General features: G+C 41.9%; 1 protein-coding gene across 1 annotated transcript in view; it reads left to right on the forward strand.

Moving 5' to 3' along the window:
* The first annotated feature begins 17274 nt into the window (after positions 1–17274).
* The window catches only part of GLI3 (GLI family zinc finger 3), a 208151-nt gene continuing 201555 nt past the window's right edge, over positions 17275–23870 (forward strand). The window contains exon 1 of the mRNA XM_008498278.2: positions 17275–17500. The gene's annotated coding sequence lies outside the window, so the exon portion shown is untranslated. The remainder of the gene's footprint in view (positions 17501–23870) is intronic.

The following is a 23870-nucleotide window of genomic DNA, read 5'->3' on the forward strand; positions in this document are numbered from 1 at the left end:
AAAGAGTTCATCGGATGGGTTTTAGAAAAATATTTTGGTTTCTCTTTTTGACAAAACCGGGGCTGGCTTTGGCGGGAAAAAGATTTTTTAAATTATCATGGGAAATAAAATACTTTTGCAAGCAGCTTAACTCCAGAGTGATTCCACTAGGCCCCATTCTCCTTTTAGTGATGAAACTCAGCTGATTTAAAGTAGGCTGCTTTGCTTTCATAGGGAAGTCACAGAAGATCCTTCGACTAAGTTTGAAAAATGCTTTCTTCTTCATCTCACTATTCCCATTGAAAAGTTACCCTAATTGAATCAGTTTACTTCTTGAAACATTAATTAAATTAAAAGGATCTAGTCTGGCCAACAAAACAGAAAAATGCTTTTTTAACGTACAGCGGAAATCAATTATCCAGTATCTGTGGATATAACCAAAAGAATATTATTGTAGTTTCATTTTGCTTTCTTGGGGGGAAGAAAGACTAATTGTTTTTTAAATGAAATGTTAAGTAGCATAGTTTACCGAGAAGTATAGCCACAGACTAGTTTGATGTGTGTTGCACAGCTGGAATTAGAAACACACAAATAGGGAAAAAAAAAAAAAGAAACCACAGGGCTATTAAGCCGAGACAGTAAAGAAGCAGCTAAATTGGCCTGGCTTTTCTTTTTCCACTTGAAGATACTGTTCACTTAGATAAACAGTATAGTCTTTGCAAATAAATAAACAATTTTTTTAGCAACAACAAAACAAAATAAGAAAAAGAAGAGCGAAATATGAAAAACTTAAACCAAACAAAAGAGTGAGAACATAGAGATCATTGAGAGTGAGAACATAAAGATCATTAAGTATGTAATTTCAAACAAAAATGCTATTAATTAAGGGCAACGCCCAGCATCAGGAATCTGGGAAAGAGGTTGAAACAAGAAACTAATATGTCCTTCAAGTTTAGTTAATTTCATTGGACTATATCCAAACATTTAGGGGAAAAAAAAGGAAGATAAAATAGTCAAAGGAAGAAAATCACTAAAAGTGAGTTTCTGGAATTTGAAATTATAGCATTTACAGAAAGGCAAAAGTCCATATGGTTTCCTCCCTAAAAGCTTTAACTAGAACCTGAGAGGGAAAATTAATCTTAGGGAAATTAAGCTTAAACTCTTATATGTCTAAACAAATGGGCTCTTTCAAAGTGTTTGTAGCAGCTGGATGCTACAGCAGCCTCTTCATATAGCACAAAGTTGTTTTGTGGCAGAAGACTCAGAAATGTGGTTCCTGCTTGTAAGAAATACATCCTTCTTCCATGGATTTTAATTGCCTGGGTCACTGGTGTCTGTAGTCCTGACCATACCCCTAATGCCCCCAAGTCAGCTCGTATCTGGAAATGGGACCAATGCAACCAGAGAAGAGTAGAACAGTGAAGTCCCCCTGGCACTGCAAGTCCCTGCAAGGTCTTAGAGAAAAAAAACAAAGGTGAAAGAAATGAGTCAAAGCAAAAGAATATGTATTCCTTTCCCAGTGCATTTGCCTTCTTTATTTTTTTTTAAAGATTGAATTCTTCCTGTTCTTCACATATTAGTCAGCTCCTTCATTCCAAATTCATTCTGCTGATGTAACTATGCAGCAGTGCCAGTTAATGGAATAATGTATTTCTAGCCCTCCCCCTCCCCCCCCCCCCTTTTTTTTTTCTTTTGGCTTTAATATTTCCTGTATTTTCCAGTTAGATATCTCACTCCCTTCCACTCCTATGCTTTCCTTCAACCTCTAGCTATTTCCATCACTGCCTAAAGAATCCCTCCCATCATCAGTCACTTCTCTACCTCTGTTCTTGGAACTGGATTCCCTTGCCTGGCCCCAGCAGCCCTGTTATTGCCCACAAGGTTGAAGAGCTTTCCCCACTCTAAGTTATGGGGCAAAGCCTGCCAGGGCAGTGAGTAGCCAGAGGGGGGGAAATAAGTGGATTCAGAAGCTCCAGGTATATCACTGGTGCTGCAAATTGCAAGAGGAAGGAAAGAGACAGGCAGTGTGACCAGATACAGAGAACTTGTTTGTGATGAACACTCATGGGACAAACAAAGATCAGTTGCTTAATGGAAGTGGGTTTCCTATAAACAATGATCAGATTCCTACTCAGAATCCTGTGTGGATGTTTTGGGCAGAACTGCATTATGCCTGTTAAAATATTAATAAATAAGCAAAAATCTTTTCAAAAGACATCTTTTAAAGATTTAAAAAGTGACTTAGACAATTTATGTCACTGTATTCTGTATCCTTGTGTGTGACCTTACATAGGTTAACTGCATAAATATTGGCTGAATGTGCAAATAACTGAGGATACTAAATAAGTGACTGGCTTGGTCATCAGTCCTCTGAGGAGCTCCCTGTCTCCTGTGAGACTTGAGGATACTCAGCTTTGAGGATCATTTGACCAAAAATATAAAGCGCATGGTAATGAAGAATCAGGAGTGCAGATAGAATTTTCTTGCCTTAAAAATAGTTGTATAAGTTGCTCTGGAGACTGTTAACCTGATTTTTAAGTGTTTATTGGTATTTATTATTGTCCAGCCTTAGAAGGGAATTAAACATCTGGCTAATGATGTGTTTACAGTTTGAAGAACATCCTAATGGTCATATCCCTTCTTCTGTAGAAATGCTCACACACTTCTAAAGAAGATTTGTGTTTATCTCTGTTGTTTATTGATCTACTGTCTGGCTAATACACCGCTTGAAAAGATTCTGAGCCAAAAGTACTGCTAATTTAAGCAGATGCGATGACATTGAAATTGTTTGCAAGTCTGGTCCTCTGAGTTTGCTCATGAAAAATATTAACTTGACAATGACAGGTCAAAAATATCTATTTGTTTTAGTTCAAGTCTGTCTCACTGAAACCAGATGCACATGGAGATAATTTCAATGGATTCAGCAGAATTGCTCTGAATGTTCTCTAGTATGATGAAAACCAAGTGTACTTGTTGTTAAAGAAACCCTCCCCACCAACGCCAACACACCAGAAAATTTAAAAATGTTTTCCTTTTGTTAGTTCACTCGTGCTGGAGAGCAAAATGAGAGCAATGTATTTAGGCTGAGGTTCTCCTGGTGCAGTAACACAATTACAGCAAAGAAAAGTTCTGAGCACTCCAAGGGAGAGCTTAGGCATTTTCGGTCAAATGACTGAACAGAAAACAGAACAGAAATCTGGAAATGTATTCACAAAGGAATTAAGGCTGATATTCTCAAAGCCAGTCTGGGTATTTAGATATTCATCTTGCACTAAAATTAATAAATTTTGTTTGTCTAAATACTCTACCTTTGAAAAATTTAACTTTTTAATTGCTTTCTTTCCCTTCTCCTAAATTTGGATTCTGGCCTAACCACAAATATATATCTGGAGTCTTCCTAGTATTATATTAGAAATACTGTCTATCTGTGTGCACACCAGCACAAGTCTCTGTGCCATTGTATGTTTGAATCTTCAAGAACAGATGTAACTTTTCTGTGTGATAAGGAAAACCATAGCAAATTATGTGAGAAGGTGGGTGTCAGTCAGGTGGTTTACTCTACCTGCATTTCAAAGGCAATCCATTTCAAATATGATGAAAGGTGGACCATGTCCAGCCTGACACTGTTTGAAAAGCTTTTCCCTGCCCCCCTCTTTAAATAGCATGAGGGATATGATGCTTTCAAAGTAATCCTTGTCTCCAAGGTCAGTACTGTGGGGAAGGATAACGTTTTTTCAGAGAAATACATATTAATTTTATTTTTCTTGGTTGCCTTGGTGGAAATAATATTTTTTATTCTTTTAGTTAAGAGAAACGAATTGTGAAATCTTCAGCTTTTTGGAAGGTGGGGCAAAGTAAGATTGGCATTGAAGCAGACTAAATGGCATAAGCTTCCGCTCCATAAGTATTGTGTGTAGAAGAATGGTACTTTGATGTCAGTTGTGCACTAAAGAAATAACCCCAGAAGTAACAAATACTGAGATTTTGTTGTATGAATCGATAATTATGAGGAAAACACTGCTGTTTTATTTATTTTATTTTATCCAGGATGATGAAAATCACTATGGATCTGTTGTACAAGCCGGAACATGTTCAGGTACCTTTGATATCCTGGGGAAAAAAAAACCCAAATCAAGAAAACCCCAAACCAACAAACCCCACCACATTATTCCCTATAGAAAGGAGGGGTCTCTCAGCCCATGGAATGGAGTCTGAGTAGAAGCAGCTTCAAAACTGACCTGGAAAAAGCGCAAGTGAATCATGTATGCCCTCCCTTCAGCTCTTCAAAAGCTTCACTGGGGACAGGACCTTGAGCTTCTTCATCTGTCAGACCCTAAACATAGGAGGGTTTCTCCTTCATTTTTGTAGCTGCCAGATCTGGAAGCAGGTTGTTTTACATGTAGATGAGGCAGGTAGTGAGGACGTGAGGGTTGCTTGTGTGTCTTTGGTTTTGCAGATAAAATGCAGATCTGTGTTTTTGTCTTTACCCATTTGGTTAGAAAAGTTGATTGTCTCCCCTGGCATGCAAGGCTGGGGCATGGAGGAGGGCCAGCTGGCTGTGGTGCCATCCAGATAAGAGCACGTTGCTGTTAATAACACCAGGAAAACAACCAGGAGTTATGGTAGGGATAATATCTGCCCCTTTGAGAGGGTGTGTACCTGCCACTTATTAGTCATGTTCCCAGTTCTGGCTAGCTTTCCATTTCTTGCTGGATAACTGGAAAGTGAGACTAATTGAGAAGGGTATTTTGTCTCGTATTTATCTACAGTTACCTTTTCTCCAAAGCAGATCTCATTCTTGTGATTCATGCATTTATCATCTGCAGTCTCACCACTGCCTTGCTCATCCCCACCAGGGTTCCGTCTCAGGCGTATTTGGAAGCCGCCTCGAAACACTTAAGGGTGGGCATCTGAGCACATGATGCTGGCATTGCCTTTGACTTGTAAAGCCTCACAACATCCTGAGGCCAGCCTATCTACAGGGACAGTTCTTACCCTCTGCCAAGCAGCTGCTTAGCATCAGGAGCTGATCTTGCCTCCCATAGCAGAGGGAGCCTCCAGCAAAGGAGGCAGGCACATCCGTGAGTCCCCGTTTGAGTCCTTCCAGTCTCAAGGTGCTCAGGTTTGCTGCTTGCAGGCCACATTGCAAAATCCATCTCTTTACACACCTGGGAAGAGCAATGAGACTTTGGTCTTCTCTGCAGAATAGGGTCCTGTTTTGGTTTTTTTGTTTTTACTATCTGGGGTGCAGAAAGAGTCGCCACTGATTTGGCTGTGTTTTGGTCTGCTGTTTAAAACTCAGGGTCTGGAGAAGCTACAGCTTCATTTTGCTACCACAAGTCTCAACAGATTTTTCAAAAGATAACAGACCAAATACAGGCCAGTTTTTGAAGTTTTTATTCAGCTTTTCTTGATGAAGGCAGCTTTCTCACTGATGTCTCCCAGACCAGGCAGTAAAAACCTGAGAGGCAACTGGATAAAGACCGAAGAATATGGCCTGCTGACCTTGGCCCAGGAAGAAGGAGCAGAGCATACCAATCAATCATGGTTTGATACCTGGGCGTATAAAAAGCTTACTGGAATAGTATGTATAAATGTATATTTCATCTATGACTCTGAAGCCAACACATTTTCTCCCTGCTCCATGGAAATTGCCTGGATTAGACCATAAAGATACGCTACTCTTTGTGTGGTATATAAAGAATATCAATACCAAAAGAATTTATGTGTGATCCAAGAATTTTTTAATAAAGTGTGTGTTCTCTGGCCATTGCTTCTGTTCTTTATGAATAGATATAAGGAGTGATACGATTTCATCGAAGATCATACACCAAGGGAAGATTGCCAGCTCTCTGTAACCTCCTTGAGTAGGCTGGGCTCTGGAAGAAGTTTTTAATGGTTTGATATAGTGAGTAATATTAGACTGCTCTTATCTTAGGGCACATCCTCTTACCCAACACAGTAGAACAAATTAATCACACGTTAGCCTGCTAAGTGAGACTGGGGGGGGGGGGGGGGGGGGCATAACTATGAATTAAGCTTTCCTCTGCTCCACCTCAGAATGATTCCTCCTCTATGTTGCTTGTAAGTCTTACCTTCTCCAAGCTCCACAGAACTGAGTACAGCTTGTTTGTTTTCCTGCACGCAAACTCTGGAGAGTTGGAGGTTTTCTGTTTGTTTTTAATGCTTCGTGCTTCTCCTCCCTGTGTGGAGGTAGCAGGTAGAAGCTCGCAGCTTTGCGGTTAGGACAGAAGACAGTAAAGATTGTTTCTCGGTGTTGCCTTATCCCAGTTTCCTATACAAACAAGATTTGCTCTGGTAGGCTCCAGTGTGTCTGAGGAATTATGTTATTATTGTGGTTATCACCTCAAAGCATTAGGCATGTTCTAAGCTACAGTGAGCTGAGGAAACCACATATTCTTGGGATTCTTTGGAGACAAAGGACAGGCTTGATTTCCCTGCAGTGGTCTATACTGTTGAGGAGGCTGCATGAGGAGGGTTCTTTTTATTATATTATACTAGAAGAATTGTATGAGGCCCTTTTATCAGGCAAAGGTGAAGGGGCCAAATGCAGAAGTTGGAGACAAGGTCACTGGCTGCCAGGAAGGAACAACAGATGGAAGAAAGCAGTGCTCAGGGAGCTGGAAGGTCAGAGCCCAGGTGCCTTTCGTCTCACCAGGCAGTGCTGGGGCAACCGGATGCCAGTGCCCAACCTCCTCCTGCAACTCCCTTGCAGTCTTCAAGATTAATTGGCCCTGTATTTTCAGAGACTGATTCATAGAGTCATAGAATGGCTAGGGTTGGAAGGGACCTTAAAGCACATCTAGTTCCAAACATGGGCAGGGATACCTACCACTAGATTGGGTTGCTCAAAGCCCCATCCAACCTGGCCTTGAACACTGCCAGGGAGGGACCATCCACAATTTCCCTGGATGTTCCAGTGTCTCACAAACCTCACAGGAAATACTTTTTTCCTAATGTCTAACCTAAATCTCCCCTCTTCAAGTTTAAAACTATTGCTCCTCATCCTCTCACTACACACCCATGCAAAAAGTCCTACCCTAGCTTTCTTGTAAGCCCCCTTCAGGTACTGAAAAGCTGCTATAACATCACCTCAGAGTCTCTTCTTATTCAGGCTGAATGAGGGCTTTATTTAGACAAACAGGTGACATCTACCTTGTTCTGTTTTAGGACGGGTGAAGCATGGACTGTCAAGGATATCCATACGAGAAGTTCAAACTGGAGGATGAGCTGTTAACCTATTCAAGTGAAGTTGACGTGATGTTTGCTCACCAATGCAAGTGCAGAAGATGCTTAGGAATGCACTGACCAAATGCTTTTATATACATTTAGGTGAAGAAATAGTATCATGGCTTCAAGTTCTCCATAAAGCTCTTGTCTGCTCACCAGCACAGTTTCTGTATTGTTTCTTTCCTTTTTTCCATCCATTAGCTGATCTTATCTAAGTCTGGGCCATGGTATGAGTAGTCATGAAGCTGTGTATGATGAAGGATGAATAGAGCTCACTGTCATCTTTTGATCATATTACTGTCTTCTGCTTATGAATTTCCTATTTTATCTACCTAGAAAAATTAAAGTATGTTCCCTTGATTCCTGTCAGCCTTGTTAAATTTCCCTGCCCAGTGTCCTCAGATTTCCAGTTCTTAGTGCAGGTATCCCACTTTATTATGTGGGGCAATTTCTCTCTTCAAACACCATGTCCCAGAATCTTGTGAACATTAACTTTCAACTTTGTGTCTTCCCTGACTTTGCAGTTGCAAAGCAAAACTTACAAGTCTAGTTCAGTTTCAATTTTTGCATCATACTCTTCATTAATTGAATAGCAGAAGAAAATCAGTAGACTTCAGTAGTATTTCAGTTGTAATTTAATCTTTTTTAAGCACACTTTATGATGTATGAGAGACAAATTCATTTCTTTTGGACACTTTGATGTCTCTACTGTGATTAAGTACTGTGTGGTACCCTGTGCATCATTCACACAACATATTCTGAAAGCTATATATATAAAAGAAAGTGCTTTAGATCCTGTTTGTGCTCCTATTAACTAATGTTATAAAAGGTAGGAAGAATCTGGTTTCCAAGTCTGGTTTAATAGTTCAACCAACTAAACCAAACAAAAAAAAACCCAAAACCCACCCACCCAAAGAAAAACAAAACAAAACAAAAAGCAGAATAAACTGAAGGGTAAAATAATAAATCAAGAAGGAGAAAGGACTCATCCATCCACACCATGGCTGTGCTTTAGGAAAAGGAAAAGCTGAAAGCTTGCAATGAACCTGGGATAGGAGAACATTTATGACAGCTGGCATTCTTCCCCTGGATTGCTCTTCACCCTAAATGGATATAAAACAAATACCTGGAACAATTCTTTGTACATTGGCATTTTTTCTCTTTTTTTTATCTTATTTTTTCACTTCAAGATATTCTGCAAGCTTGCCTTTTCTCTGTAGCAATTTGTGGTACTTACATGAGCTGATGACAATAATCATAAAACCATGGTTGGTCTCCATTGTAGAATGTTCTAGTGCCTTTGATGGAGCATTGATCTAACTGTGCTGGGTAAATGTACAGATTGTGAAGTGTTATCTCCTGTCTAAAATCTCTTGTGATTTTTTTTCTCAAAACTTGTGTTTAGTTTTGTCTTACTGGCTCGAAAAGCAGGACTATATATTATAGCACCTCTCACATTGTTTTCCTTGTCTGATTTTTTTTTGGTTGGCCAATTGCTGGGCTGTGTCAGTACCAAAAACAAGTTAGCACCAGCCTGCAATGTTTTTTCAAGAAAATTTCACAGACTTTTTGTTTGCTTGAGCACTGCGGGACTGAAACCTTTGAGGTTCAAGCAAAATAACATGCAACTCTTCCAATTTGTACAGTATTTTTTCAGATATTCTTGCCAACTGTTGACAAATTTGAGACACGTTGATGAAGTGTCATAATTTCATAGGTAAAATGCTATTCTCTTCTTTATTTTCCAAATAGATGCCTTAGGATGAAATCCTGAAAAGATAGAAAATAAATTCCCATTTACTTTGTGTAACCCTGGTAAATTCAACAGAATTTACTCTTGAAATTACATCCCTTACGCCTAAGAAAACCTATGGCAAAAATTCCATCGACTTCAGTGAAACTCAGGAAACTGAATTGGGAAGCAAGACTCATATTTGACACAAGTGGTAAAAATAATTGCCAAGTGAAAATGTGACATCTGCTTTCAATTAAGACTTGCAGGTCCCTGGATGTCCCAGGTTGCTGAAGGACATTGAAAAGAGCCAGAAAGTTCAGTGACTATTAGCTACCACCTGGCATTGTGTTTGATTTCAGGCTGCTAGCAGTGGGAATCACAGCCAGACTGGTGCTGGGGATGGCTGGTTTTGCACTGGGCTTCACTCCAAACTTCCATTTTGTATAACTAACTAGGTGTAATTTTGAGAACTATCTGCTTGGCATTTCAGTCTAGGACCATAAATCTGGTTGGACAGAGCTCAGATTTGCTGTATTTTCTCTTTCTCAATTTTGCAAGTAGAAATTTTAAAAGTAGTGCCAAAGAAATAATATGTGGATATATTAAAAAAAAAAGGGAGCATGTTGCAGGATCAGTTGGGGTCCTGGGATCCCAACATTTAGTTGGCCTGTTGTTCTAAGAGTTCATAGGCAGGGTGTAGCAATAAGCTCAGTAAAAGGACTCAGAGCACTTCAGTGTATATACTTTTATTCTTTCTGAAGTACCAGTTCTTCACTTCCCTTTGGACATCACTGCATGAACTTAACCTGCAGATTTTTTCTTGTCTCTCAGTGAGGTGTTACACAAACCTTCAGTCTGGGGAGCAGACAGGTGTAATTCAGATAACTCCCTTGTGAAACACTGCAAATCTCCTGCTAATCAGTTCCTTCCAGGATCTTGTGAATGTTCATTACAGAAGACTAGAAGAGAGGACTCAAATTGTCCGATGTAAATGACATGCAAGGAAAAATAACTACAGGGAAAATGAAATGCTTTAAAAATATTTCTGTATATATGTGTGTATGTGTATATGGGACTGTTGTCCTTTGTCATCAATGAGAGCTCTGCATGCTGCTGGGTCCCACACCAGCTATAACTTTATCTGCCCAAAGTACTTGAACACCTTTCTGCTGTATTAAGCAGATGCAGAACTTGTGTTGGTTTTATGCTGGCTGCAGGGAAACAGAATATTTCTCACCTGGTATAAATCCTGAGTGATCAAGTTTGTAAGTAACTTTTTTTGATGTCCTGATTTTCTACCAACAGAATAGCTTTATACAGAAGTGGATCAGTTGTAGCAGCTATAAAGCTAGACTTAATGTATTCCTGAACTTTGCTCAGATATGGGGCAAGATTCCAGGGATGAAAGTGGGAGCAGAGTTACGAGAAGTCCCTTCAAAGTATCATCTGGTGTAGCATATACATTTTATTTGATCTGTTTGGTGGGTGCACAGCTCAGTGTCCCATTCACAACGTGTCTAAGCCAGCAACTGGTAGAGATGAAAAGATTGAGATGGGTGGATATATTATATGAGGTCTTGGAGGATGACAAATTCATGCTTTAGATTCACTGATCCCAGATATCTCCTCTCTAGATATAATCAAATATGTTGCATTGTATCTTTCAGTAAGGACAAATGTCAGCCAAGGAGAGATTAAGGCCAGTAAACTGTCTGGATTTCCTGGAGTTTGTACCCAGGCAGCCACAGAGGATAAACTAGCAGTTTGCAGGGGCTCCTTTAATGCCCATGGAATGCTACCTGATTTACAACTGTTATTGCCACTCTTTTCTTGAACAGCTATAACTGGAGATGTTCTGCTTGTGGTGTAGTAGAGCACTTAAACTTTATGAAAAAAAAAAAAATACATATTTGCAAATGCTCACTAAACACTCTCATTATAGATATGTAAAGCCAAGATGAAATTACTTAGATACTGCTTACCTATTTTTCCTGTTGCCATTATAAAGGCAAACAAAACCCTTATATGTGCATTTGAACTATGAACAATAGGCATCCACAAGCTATTGGAATAATGATTCAAAAGGCAGATAAAAAGCCTGAAGACTGCAAGCTTTCCATGGCATTTGAGAATGCTTTAACTCTAAAATGCTGGCTAGTAGATTTAAGGCTTAGGGAAAAAACCCCAGTCATTTCCTAGGGGAGTGTCTGAATGCCACATTTCACCTCAGAATGTGTATTTCCAATTCACTGCATCAACAACTGAAGAAAAAAAAGACATTTTGACTGATCCTTTATACCTGTGATATTTCCCACCCCTGACTGACACAACCATATATACTAGGCAGTGTTAAAGTAGGATTGGAGATGCTAGGAAAAAACTGTCTTCTTTCTGATAAAGATTATTTCATTCAAGGAACTGGTTTAAATTCTGCCAGAAGAGTCTATATAAACCCAGTCTCCTGTAGCAGGGCTTGTAACTACACCCTGAAAAACATTGCTAAATCCTTTCAGTTGGAAGAGAAGCTGAAACAATTCCCTCTCTTCCCTAGAGAGAGGTTGAAAGTATCCCAGATCATTTAAAGGGGATGCTAATGCTGATCTATCTAATTATAGCAACCTAAATATCAGCACTGTTAACAATTTCATTTCGCACTATAGCATGGCAAAAAAGGAGATAAACAGATTATTTTTGCTTTTTCTGTGTGGAATGTTATGATTTTGGTGGTTTTATTGAATGTAGCCTGTTAGAGAGACCCTGCTTTTCCCCATATGCTCCCTGTCTGATAATTAATGTGTATGGGGTGATTTAAAATAGCATACAAAGGCAACTCACTCTGCTTGTTTGTTTGATATATTTATGGTCATACACCAAAAACATCTCACACATAACAGCAGCAGTTTAAATTTATTGGAAGAAGAAAACATTCTTCTTATGAAAATTATGTTCTTAATAATGAAGTGTTTTAATGCAATCATAAACCTGAAGTCAGAGAGGGTGAGAGTATCTTGAACGAAAGTTTATATAAGCTGAAGGGCTCAGGCTTTCTATGTAGCCAGCCCCAAAATACAGAAGTTTCTGCAGAAAGTAATGCTCTTTTTGTCCATGTCCATGTCCACCAAACTCTTTGCCTTGTTTTTAGTTCAGCTCTCACAGCAGAGTTAGAAATAAATAAATAAACATATTTAAAATGGAAGAGATTACAAAAAATTATCACTAGCCCTTTACCTGTTTGATTGTATTGTATGGCATTAAAAAAATCTAGTGATGAACATAGTATAAATAGCCAGATTAGTTAGATTAGACATTCAGAAAAAAAGGATGGTGGAAAAGAGATGATCTGCTAGAGCAGAGAGATAATCCTGATCACTAGGGATCAGTTCTTGTTCCACTGAAATCTGGCAAGATCCCCAATGTTATTAAAAGAAGTAGAAAGACACAGAGATTCTTTGCTAAGGACCACCAGAAGGAATGATGTGTATCAAAGTTTGTGAAGGACTACAGTTTTCCTTAGAAAATTTACTCTTGAGTGAGGGTTGTTATTTTGAAAAAATCTGGATATTGGCTGACAATTTTCTGGGTTTTTTCACTAATTATAATTAATAATCCATACAATGAAAGCTTCTAAAGCAAAACAAAATATTATCTTTGAGACTGGAAAAGCAAAAGAAATTCTGCAAGGCAAATTGATAGTGAAATTCATAGGATCAGTATAACCTTTTGAGATAAATGAAATGCAAAGAATTATGAATAAGTAAACAACACACTTCTCTAACTAGTAATTTGGATCTTCAATATTTTATTTAAGTTTAACTATGCTCCAAAACATTAGAATGTTATGCTATATTGCCACTAATCTAGAGAGGTAAAAAATTGCAATCAAACTGCAAGAAAAATCATTATATTGGCTCAATTTTTTTCATTAAAGTTCAGTATTCCATCTCCCGGTCTTCCTTCAGGAATAAAGCAGATACTATGCTGCCTTTCTCATACAAAAAGTTTTAAAAGATGACATCCACTAAAGACTTAAATTAGACTAGTGTGCAGTGGTACATTAGTTTGTGATATCTTTCAAAACTAAGGGATTCCAACTTATTAGTTCTTTCCCTGCTCAGGCCCCATTTGCCTTTCTCACATCAATTCCTCATTAAGGTTTTTGCCCTGACAGTTATATCTCTCTGAAGTTTGGTCACCTCCACCTCCCAGTTCTGCATCCTCCCTCAGGACATGCACCTTCACCTGCACCCCCAGGTGCTCCTCTTTCAGACTAATGCTTTTGGCATGGTACCCCCTCATACACCTGTTTTTCTGCCACCAGCTCCCTCTAAAGACCTCTCTGCTGTACTAGAAAGACATCCAACAAGAGGGTTACATGGGTGAGAATAGGATGCACTGGCCAAGTTCTCTTGTGATGGACCAAAAATCAGTTTTGCTGATTGCTCCATACTGTAGTGATCCACCCATGCTCCTTGAGGTTGCCCCTGGAAAAACACAGCAGATGTGCCTGATTAATATAATTTATTCCATTAAGGTATTTGCCAATTGGCAAAAAAACTTTATTATTTTGATAGCTTTATCTGCTAGGGGGTGACACTTAGCTAGGTAATCAGCAACAGCCAGTTGGGTATCTAGCTGCTGAGGGGGAGGAGGTGCTGATGCTCTAAATGGTGTGCATGTGAGAGGGTGAGAAGCCCAAAAGGTTGCAGGTACCAGGAAAGATGGAGAAGGCAAGCTGGAGACCAAGTATTCACTGGGAATGGAGAGAAAATGGAGGGTGGTGCAAGTAGGAGTGATGATAAGACTGATTTTTGGTGTGACTTAAGATCAGGTCTTTTCCATTGCAGCTTGTATCAGCAAAACACTTGCTCCTTCTGATTGTGCTTCCCTGGAACAATGGGTGCAGCAAAAAGGGAACATAAGTGCACTGCCTGGAGGCCTGTAATTCTCAGGGCATGGCTGAGAAGAAGTGGGGACATAAGGTAGGCCAAAGAAATGCAGGAGTATTGTGTGTGATATCATTTTTGGCAGAAATGTCCTGTGGTTGTGGTATCTTCTGTCGGAGAGATGGGTTTTGGCATTGACCACTAGGTCTTCTGCAAGAGCCAGTTCCTAGTTGGAAGGAAACATCCTAGACAAGTTTCAGGGGTAAGCTTCTTTTAGAGGGGCGACCCAGATGTGCGGAAAAATCATTACATTTTATTAATATGTGGTTTCTGTCTTCATATTCTATCTTTCAAGTATGATTCCTCTGAAGCAGACATGAAAGTTAAGAAAGGCACCTCCCTAAAAAAAGCTGCACATTTTCATTTTGTTTAGCTGACGGGTCTTGGATGCTCTAAGTTTCTGTTATGCACTTCATTGTCAAGGTGTTGAAACATTTACAATACGTTTCAAATGGCAAATGTCACCCACTCTCCATCAGTTTTTATTTTCTGCTTGGCCTGACCATTCAGGCAGGCACAGGCAGAAACCTTGGTTGTTTCTGTGTTTCCCTTCTCTCAAGACTGCTCAGAAATGTGTCAGGAGTTGGGGTTTTTTGGAGGTTTTTTTTTTTTTTTTTTTTGTTTTGGTTGGTTTGGGTTGGTTTTTTGTTTTGTTTTGTTTTCTTTATGCAGAGTTTAAAGGATTCTATCTGCTTTTTGGTTTTTAAAATTTCAGATTTCTTAACTGTCTTAATCTTGGTGAGAGTTGAATGTACTAAGTGCTTGAGGTTTTTTATCTTAAATTAGAAATGTATGTGTGCCTTGAACAGAGCTAGCATGAATCAGAACAAATTAACAAAAAAAAAAAAAAAAAAAAAAGAGAGAGAGAAAAAATATTTTTATGACATGAAAAGATGTCCAAACTCTCAGGAAATAGGGATTTCTATTTTCAAAAGTCCAAGAGGTATACTTATTTGAAGGGCCACCCTCAACTTAAAATCATGCCCTGTTTGATCATCATTTCTACCTATTGCTAAAACTAGTATCTTAAGTTCACCAATGCCTAATTATAAATGGTTAGACAAACAGGATTTTCCACATTAATTTGCTTCTTTATAAAGTAAAATTTTGTACACTGGTTTATTTCCCCTGTTACTTTTAGGAGCTTTCATTATGTAAAGAGGAAAAAAAAAGTTTAAGAAAAAAGATTGCAAAAATACAAACAAATAGGCAATAAGCAGAAAAAGAGAGAAGGGAACTGTGGGCTGAAGGTATCATAGTGCTTTTAAGGAGATCTCTAAAGGGACCCAAGGTTTGCCTAGACATTCTGTACAGCACCACCATATAAAAGAAAACATATGCAGTACCATACCACTATTATCACAGTATCACTTCCCCAGATAAATGGCAATGGAAAAGGAAGTCCAATATAAAATGGAAAAAAGGAGGGAGTATATCAGTTTTGATACTTGTATTCAGATCCCACTGCTGCACATGCCTCCAGTATCAGGTGGGCAACTGAGGGCTGCTTGTTCAAGAAGAGGCAGATCTCTTACTCCCTTGGTACATGGTGAAATTGCCTGTCAGGGTGCTGTGACCCCAGGCTCACAGGTCGCATTCTTTTCCATGGGTTTCCAGTGCTTTCCTCAAGTCTCCAGTGCACAGGAGTCAGGCTTTGGGGATATGCAGGTCCTGGAGTGCATGGCAGGTGGGTGATGTGCACCTCTCACTCACTGGGAAAGCATCTGATTTCTGTGTCTGTCCTGAAAGGCAGAGTGAACTGGGCCAGGGCTGTACAATGTGCACACAAATGAGCATCCCTGGTGCTGCCAGTGAGATTGCTCTGACTGTGCCTGGCACTTCCATGTTTCATAGGCATGTCTCCAAAGCTCTCCTATTGCACCCAGAAATTTCCAGGCTAAAACCAAACCAAACACAAACCTCCGCAATAGTGAGTGAATTTGGATATATGGCAGCCTTTAGGTCAGATAAGATTGCATTTTCTTTTTTTCTAAAAAAACTCATGAGCCAAGTCACCCTGAACCACAAGTACCTGCAGCTTTGTTTTGTAATAAAATGAATTTTTTCAATGGTGACACTAAGGGAAGCTTTATGAAGTGTGCAGCAACAAAGTTTAGTCATTCATCTCCTCCAGACTTCTTCAAGAACCACTGTTTTTTTGTGGGATTTCTCAAACGCTTAGGGTAGTCCGAGCTTTGTCACCTTGTTAAATCATCTACTTTAGTAACAAATCTTTACTTGTCTCTGTTGTGAGCCAGGTTATAAACAAAGGTGCATATGAAATATTTGACGTGGGATGGCTGCAACTTATATATATATGCTTTTCCTGAGAGTCAGCCCCACCTTTTGACCTGATGGAAAATGTTTGTGATAATGATAATTTATGGTTTCTCAGACTTTTTTAATATCAGGGGAGCAATCTGCGGGGCTAGCAAGAAGTGTGGAGTCTTGTCAGGATGTAACATTTCCCGAAGGATGGACATATTGGAACCAAGTAAGTTTCTGCATCCTAGTTACCGCTATTTCTGAACCGCGGTGTGACCTGCTCACATTGTGCCCGGGGGGAGGATGAGGATGCGGGGCAGGGATGGAGGCAGCGAGGAGCCCCGCTCTGCGAGGTGAGGGGAAGGCCAGAGGAGTCCGGCGGAGCGCTGGGGAGGCAGGCAGGCGGAGGAGGAGGCGAAGGCATCACCGTCAACCTTCCCCTCACTCAAGCGCTTGCACTTTTTTCCCCCGAAAGCTCTATTTTTCAGTGTCACTGCTTAGATGAAACTTTCCTTGAAGTCTGTCAGTCAAGTCAGCCTGTGGCGCCAGAGCAAACGCGAACCCTGAAGCCGCGGCGCACACAGGAACCCCAGCTAGGAAGCAGTTTTCTCCCCCAAAACCCTGACTTTTTTTGAGGTAGGGAAGGCCCCGATCTCTCAGGGCGGGAGAACGGGGGTGTGCAACGCGCTGGAGCGCGGGGAAATGGGGCTGGCGATGCAGGCTGAGCTGAAGGATGGAGCGGGAGGGGACGAGGAGGAAAAGGGAGCACGACCCGCGGCGGAGGGGGCCGCTCCGGGGGCGCCCGCCGTTGCCCCGCGCTGCCTCTCGGCTGTGGGCGGGGTGTCGCCGCCTTCGGGCCGCCGCCGGGGCGGGCCGGGCCGGGCCGGGGGGATGGCGGGGGAGGAGGAGGAGGAGGAGGAAGGGGGGAGCGGGGGTGTCATGCCGAGAGCGCGCGTCGTAGCCTGCCAGGCCTCGGCCGGACCCGCACCCCGGGGCGCATCCCTCTGCCGCTCCCCCAGGCAGGCGGCCCTGCTTCCCGCAGGGCCCGGGGCATCCACGTCCCAAACGGGCCGAGGGAAGGGGGGACGGAGAACGGAGCCCTCTCCGCCGCTTACGAGGAAGGGGAGGAGGAGGGAAAGTTTAGCGGACGGTGTTTGAATTAGGACTTATCCCTAAAGAGCCTTTCCCCTCCTCTGATCCAGAGGGCAGCGCTGGGAAGAGGGGGCGGCGGCGGCGAGGAGCCCTGCAACATCTGTAAAACTTGGAGGAGGCGGCGGAGAGGAGTGTGCGAGAGGGAGGAAAGCAAAAGGGACAACTTTTCCGACACGTGAGTATCTCGGGACGATGTGTTTATTCCCGTCCTTCGCTGGCTGCGCCGAGGCATAACAATGCCGGGCGGCGGCGGAGCTGGAGGGACGGACGGGACGGAGAGGTTCCCCCTTCACTCCGAAAACTGTTTGATACCAGGCGGTGGATTTGGGGTTCTGGATTATATTGTTTGCACTCCCTCTCCTTTTCCTCCTCCCCCCCTCTTTTTGTTGAACCAAATCAGAAATGTCAGTCAGTGCGAGTGAGTCAGAAGGGATCAGATTACAAGATCACTGAAACTGATGTCGGATCCGCGCGCACACACGCACAGGCAGAGGCGCGGGCTGCTCCCTGCGGGAGGCGGGCAGGGATAAAACAACCACCACCAACACCCGCCGGCCTTTCCTTCTGCCGCCCCTGCCCCTTTTTCCCGTCCCCCACCCCGGAGAATGCCTGCCGGCCGCGGCGGGGGTCAGCCCCGCTAGCCGCGGCAGAGGGGGAGAGGCGCGGGTGCGAGCCGCGGCGGCCCCGGCCCTCGCCCATGGGCAGCGCGGGGGCTCGGCGGCAGCGGCGGCGGCAGGTACGTACCCACTTGGGCGAGAAGTTCTTTGTTTCCCGGGCTCTGCTCCGGGCCACTTTCTTCTCGTCTCCCAGCGCTTCTTCCCCGCGCCCGGCCCCTTACTCCCGCTTCTCTAACTTAGAGGAGGGAGGGAGTAGGGGGGAGCGAGGGGTCTAACCCCCAAAATGGCTGTCACAGAGCGCGGGAGTTGAGGGAGCGGGGAGAGGCGGGGGCATTCCCCGCTCCGGGCCGGGGCCGGGCCGCACCGCCCGTTCTCGGCCGGTCACGTCCCGCGGCGGAGCTGCCGATTTGCGAGCAGCAGCTGCTTTTTTTATTCGCCCCCCCCCCTCCTCCTTCTCGGCTTCCCTCCCCGAGCAACTCCCGGGCTGTTTCACCGCCGTGAGGCGGGAGGCCGGCCGCAAAACTTCGCAGGGGGAAAGGCGAGAGGAGCGAGGCAGAAGGCGCTGTCACATCTGGCGGAGTAGAGGGGCGCCCGGGGGGCCGGCGTTGGGGTGCCCGTGCTTCCCCGCCGGCGGCTCCCTGGAGGGAAGGAGGCAAAGTTGCGTCCCGGCCGGGTGTGGGTGTGCGGGGGCGTCTGCACCTTTTTTGTGTGTGGGGCGTGTGCGGCGCGGCGTGGGGCGCCGCTCCTCTCTGCCGCCACCGCTGGCGCTGGGTCAGGCCGGGGAGCTGAGCGGCCGGCGGCGGGCCGGGCCCAGGCGGGAGGAGCGGGGCGACTGCCGGCGGTGGGGCGGGGGTGGGCCGGTCCGGTCTGGTGTTGGGGGGCGGGAGCGTCCCGGGGGAGCTCCTCAGAGCCGGGCACCACGGGGCGTCCTCGAATGGCGCAACTTTGAAGGGTCCGAGAAGAACGGAACCGCCGCGATTTTTAATGAGCCCGTAAAGTCGGGGTGTTGACACAACTCCGGCGCCTCCGGACGGGCTCGCTGGCGCTCAGCCGCCAGTGCCCACTCCCAAATCCTCGCACCACGTGAAGAGAAAAGGTAAAAGGGACACCTCCCCCCCCCCCCCCCCCCTCCCGACACTCCACCTCACCCCCGAAATTTTCTTTCTAATCCTCTGGTGCGTAGTTTTGATCCGGCCCTGTGGGTACGGTGTCCGTGGTCTTCTGCCAGTTTGTATGTAGATATATTTATGTAAAACATTTTCTCTCAGCTCCTTGCCAGCTGTTCCACATTTTCCAGCTGCCACTTCAGTTTGAAATGATGGACTGTACGGATCTCAAAGAGCCTTTTAGTCAAAGGTACGGATAGCTGTCGACTTGATATACAGTGTCACGTATTAGAGGCTACTTCACTAAAGGAATATTAGGTAGTAACCCACAGCAAAATACTCATCACCGTCGTGCCCTTGCTACTTCCCACTTGATTTTCAAGGCTCAATAAATGTGTTTTTTTTTCAAGCTTCAGTGCACAGACTTCGTTTCTGTTTTGTGTGCTACAGAAAAACTTGGAACAGAAATTTTTCAGAGGCCTTAATATATGTGGCCAATTAAATCAACAAACATTTTTAAGAGGTCATGACTGCTCCTCTTTCCGTGTGTGATGTAGGGGATCTCTTTTGAAACTGTTCAAGTTGGTGCAATAGTGAGAAATCACTAAGTTTCTCTGTGTTACAAAATTGTTTTTGATGTGTTAAGTGGTATTACAGATTGAAGTGTGCAAGAACTGGCTTAAAGTAGTTTGAATATTTGTGCAATTGCATTGTAATTTGGAAAGGTGCCTCACTGATTGATTCCTATAATTATTTCATTTAGGACCTTTATTAAAAATTAATAATGATCTGACAGTTTCTTAATTACATATGCCATGATTATTTTGAAGGAAGACAAATGCAGTGTTTTAAAAGTAAAGCAACCTTAAAATGTAATTGCCATGTCCACACCACTGTGTTACCATTGAAGAAATATATATTAGAAGTAATGGTGAATGAGTACAGCAGTGTAAACTGTAGGCAGCCTCCTGGGAGTTTGTTTATACAATGAAGGTTTGAGTTTAAACTAGTTAGTATGTAAATACTCTCAGTTTGGTGTACAGCCCATTTCTAAAAATATAAATAATAGTAACTAAAAGAGAAGACTATTCTGAGGGGGAGGATTATTTCTTTAAAAGTAGGATTATATGATTTTGAATGAGTAAGAAGAGGACTCCCTCAGTGTGTATATATTCTTCTAAGCAACAGTAGAAGGAAAACCGTGGCTTAAGGTGCCTAAATGAATGCAGTCTTGCATTCTGATAATTTCGTATGGTTTTCAGTAGGACATGCTGTTTTCCAAAACATTTCTGTGGAAGTACCACAGAACAAAGACATCGCCTGCATTTTCCTGTTAAAGTGGAGTAACGTTTTTGGCTTGATTAGGCATACAGTATTTGAGACCGTGTATTACTGAATAGGTAATCTTCAGTTCTGAAAGATGTGCTGTGCATTTTCAAAAGTAAAACCATTTTGTAACCAACAAATTAAAGGATCAGTGGTTGTAAGTAATTTCTGTTTATTTTGGACTCAGTGTTAGAAAAACTGAAATGCCCAAATTTTGAGATATTGTAATTTGTTCATCTCGCAGATTACTTGATTTTTGCACAAGATAAATATGTGCGTTTGATCCTGACCCTAAAAAGCCGCAGCTATTCTTCCTGCCTCGTTTTTGGGAAAGCTCTTCCACTACCTGCACTCTGTAGTGTGTTTGAATTTCATCCTGCACGTGCAAGGAAGGAATGGCATGTTTCTGTGTTGCAGAGTGTTAGTGAAAAGTTACTCATCTTTGCCTGATAAATAAGGAACCTGATGGTTATTAAAGAAGGATTTATTTGGAGTTATGGAAGGAAGCAGTTTAATGATCAGTGTTGCATGCACTCAAGTACATGGAGACAGTAATGCACAAAGAGAAAGCAGACTTGAAGGAAAAGTGAATCAATGAGTCATGAAATCCTCAGGAAAACCTTAGTAATGGAATGTTAATGCTTTTAGACTATAGTAGATTATCTTAAAAGTCAGACTTTTCTTCTTTATGCAATTGTTGTAAATCCCTAGCTAAAGAATACTTTGAAGAAGGCTTTAGTTTTTCTGGCACTCAAATTCTGTAGTCATTCTGATTGTTTTGGAAGATTCAAGAAATTTTCTGCCAACTTGCAGTTAGGCAATTAAAATGCTAAAATGGCTACAGAGAAATCTTTCTATTCAACAAAATGTTCAGCTATAGTAATGATTTCAGGTTTTCTTTTAACCATAGGTTTTATAGATGTCCTCCCTTTAGACTTTGTCATTTTTATAAGGGAATTGATTTGTTATACTTCAAAATCAAATAAAATGAGGCAGAATAAACAAAAATAGGGCATGGGTGCCGCTGCAAACTTTTCAAGTTCTTTCAGTGCATTTTTCATCTTTACTTTTATTTGATAGGTCTGTGAAATAGAGCTGTAGACTGGCAAAGACTTTAAATGAAATTTCACACTTTGATGATTTTTTTTTTAACTTTGATATATTGACAGCAAAAGGAGCTGCAGAGCTTTTATATAACTTGAGTAGTAACGCCAAGCAGCAGTCAAACGTCTCTATGCATTTGTGTTTAACTGCAGAAGAAAAACATGTCCATGGGCAGTAGAGGGTTCTTATCAACTCCCTAATCCCAGATCCCAGCAAACCTTGAGGGCATGCCTCAGATCTTGCTGAAATCATTGTAGACTCTCACAGTTTGCAGATTAAATATGCTATGTGTTCCTGGCTCCAACAACAGTTTTATGAGCTCACTAAGCTTCCTGTTTTAAGATCCTTTTCTGAAGTTTTTAGGAGCTGCTAAAGGGGATGCTGTCTATGGCAAGTGGTACTTGTTAATTTAGAGAGACTCTGGATATTTCATTCTGTCTGTAAAAATAGCCAAAATCACTATTTTCAAATTGGAAGTCGAGTTGCACTGAGAAAAAAAAAAAAAAGCAAAAAAACCCTTTTAAAGAGGGATTCTGTTGTTGTAATGTGTTTGTTGGTACACAAGGTTACAACGTCTGTTTGAGGCTTGATTTGTTTTATGGGGGTCTGACTTAGGGCTCTTTAAAACCAGACTTTTCCAGTTGTAATTCTAAGCACAGTTCAGCTTTTAGTACATAATTTCTGAGCCTCTTTTAACCAATTGTATTTGTAGCAGCTCATTAAACATACCTTTGAAGTTCTCCACTCTCCTTTAAGTGTCAAAGAAGGGAAAATGTATTCTGCCAAGGGTGAATTTCAGTGAATCAGGTAGTTAACCCTGGGATTTGTTGACCCTTCTGAATGAATGGTGTTGCACCTCAAATACTAGGTCTAGTCTTCTTTTCCAGCTGCTAAATAGTTAACTCTTATGTTTTATTCACTGTAATAATGTTTATGTATTTGGTGTAATAGTTTTAATTAAAAAGGAAAATACTTATTGTCCAACATGTGTCATGTTATTCCCGAGAGAACTTGAGCCAATTTTGTCCTTAAAGTTTATTCAATGAATGAAATTGTGAAAGCCCATTTGTCAAGGTACTGCACGGTTTCTGTTAGTTTTCAATCCCCAAATTCATTGTCTGCATGGCCCAGTCATTAGTCATCAGTGTATTAGTGCTGCCTTTAGGCAATGCTGCCCAGCACTTCTTCACACCATTATGGCTCTAAAAGTGTACTCTGCCGACTTGTAGAATTACTGATTTCTGCTTGGCTGGGTTTGAGGTAAGTCCCCTCCCTGCCTTCCAGCTCACTCTAATCCCTGCTTTCTTTTAAGGCTTTTAAGGCTTTCTGCAGAGGTGTAGGGAGAAACTTTCCTAAAAGATTGTGCTGGCATCGTACTGTGGTTTTGTTGTGGTATATGCTGTATGTATAAATTGTACCTGTATTACCTTGGAAGTGTATTAAATTGGCTGCTGATCTGAAGAGTTGGTTTCTCTCTTTCTTTAAGAACAAAGCAAGAAACAAGACAATACATTGATCTTAAAAATGCCTGTAAGATTATTTAGATTACAACAAGGGGTGAACTAATTGGGAGAGAATGCGTCTGTCTCTAAATCGTAGCTGGGTGTCAGAACTGATAATAGCAGAATCCACTACCAAGAGATCTGATTGAATAATTTTCTCAGCTGAAGTTTCTACGTTAATGCTGAATTATTTTTTGCACTAATTACCAAGACAAATAATCTTTTTTTTTTTCCTTGTTATTTATTCTTATGTATTTATTTCTTTAAAAGGATGCTCAAAATGCTTCTCTATTTTTTGGACATTTAGGTCAGAGCTACAGGATGCAACTAACCTTTTGTTGGTTTAGAGCTGAACCTCCCCCAGCTGTGTTTATTGCTTCCTATGATACTGTTTTCTTTACATACAAATCCGTTAACATCAAGAAAATCAACCGCGTGTAAAGAACACCAAATCCAGCTGCCAAGAGAATGAAGCCTTCGTTAGATAAGCTGTATGAGTACCTGAAACAGAACAGTCAGAAACACAGATCAAGTTAGTGTCACTTCAGTACAACGTCTGCTGTTCTGAACTGCCTATATTAAAATGAGATCCTGGCACTGCTGATTCTTAACTAGCAGGACGTGGTCAGGTGTGGTTTTGCTTGGCTCTTCAATTCACAATGTATGTCTTTTTTTTCTCAGAAAACAAGGCAGCTGTGTAATAATGTGATTACAGTATTTGAATGGGGATAGTGTATTGCAAAGTAATTCATACTTGGAGCAGTTCAGAATTGTCCTGCATTTTGTCAAGTTATAAAAACATGAAGGAATCATGATGCAGTTTTACTGCTACTATGAGACAGGTGTAAAACATAATGTAAACTGTAAAAGCAGAAGATAAAGTTTTATAA

The sequence above is a fragment of the Calypte anna genome, chromosome 2 (assembly GCF_003957555.1).
Source record: "Calypte anna isolate BGI_N300 chromosome 2, bCalAnn1_v1.p, whole genome shotgun sequence".
Classification (NCBI taxonomy): domain Eukaryota; kingdom Metazoa; phylum Chordata; class Aves; order Apodiformes; family Trochilidae; genus Calypte; species Calypte anna.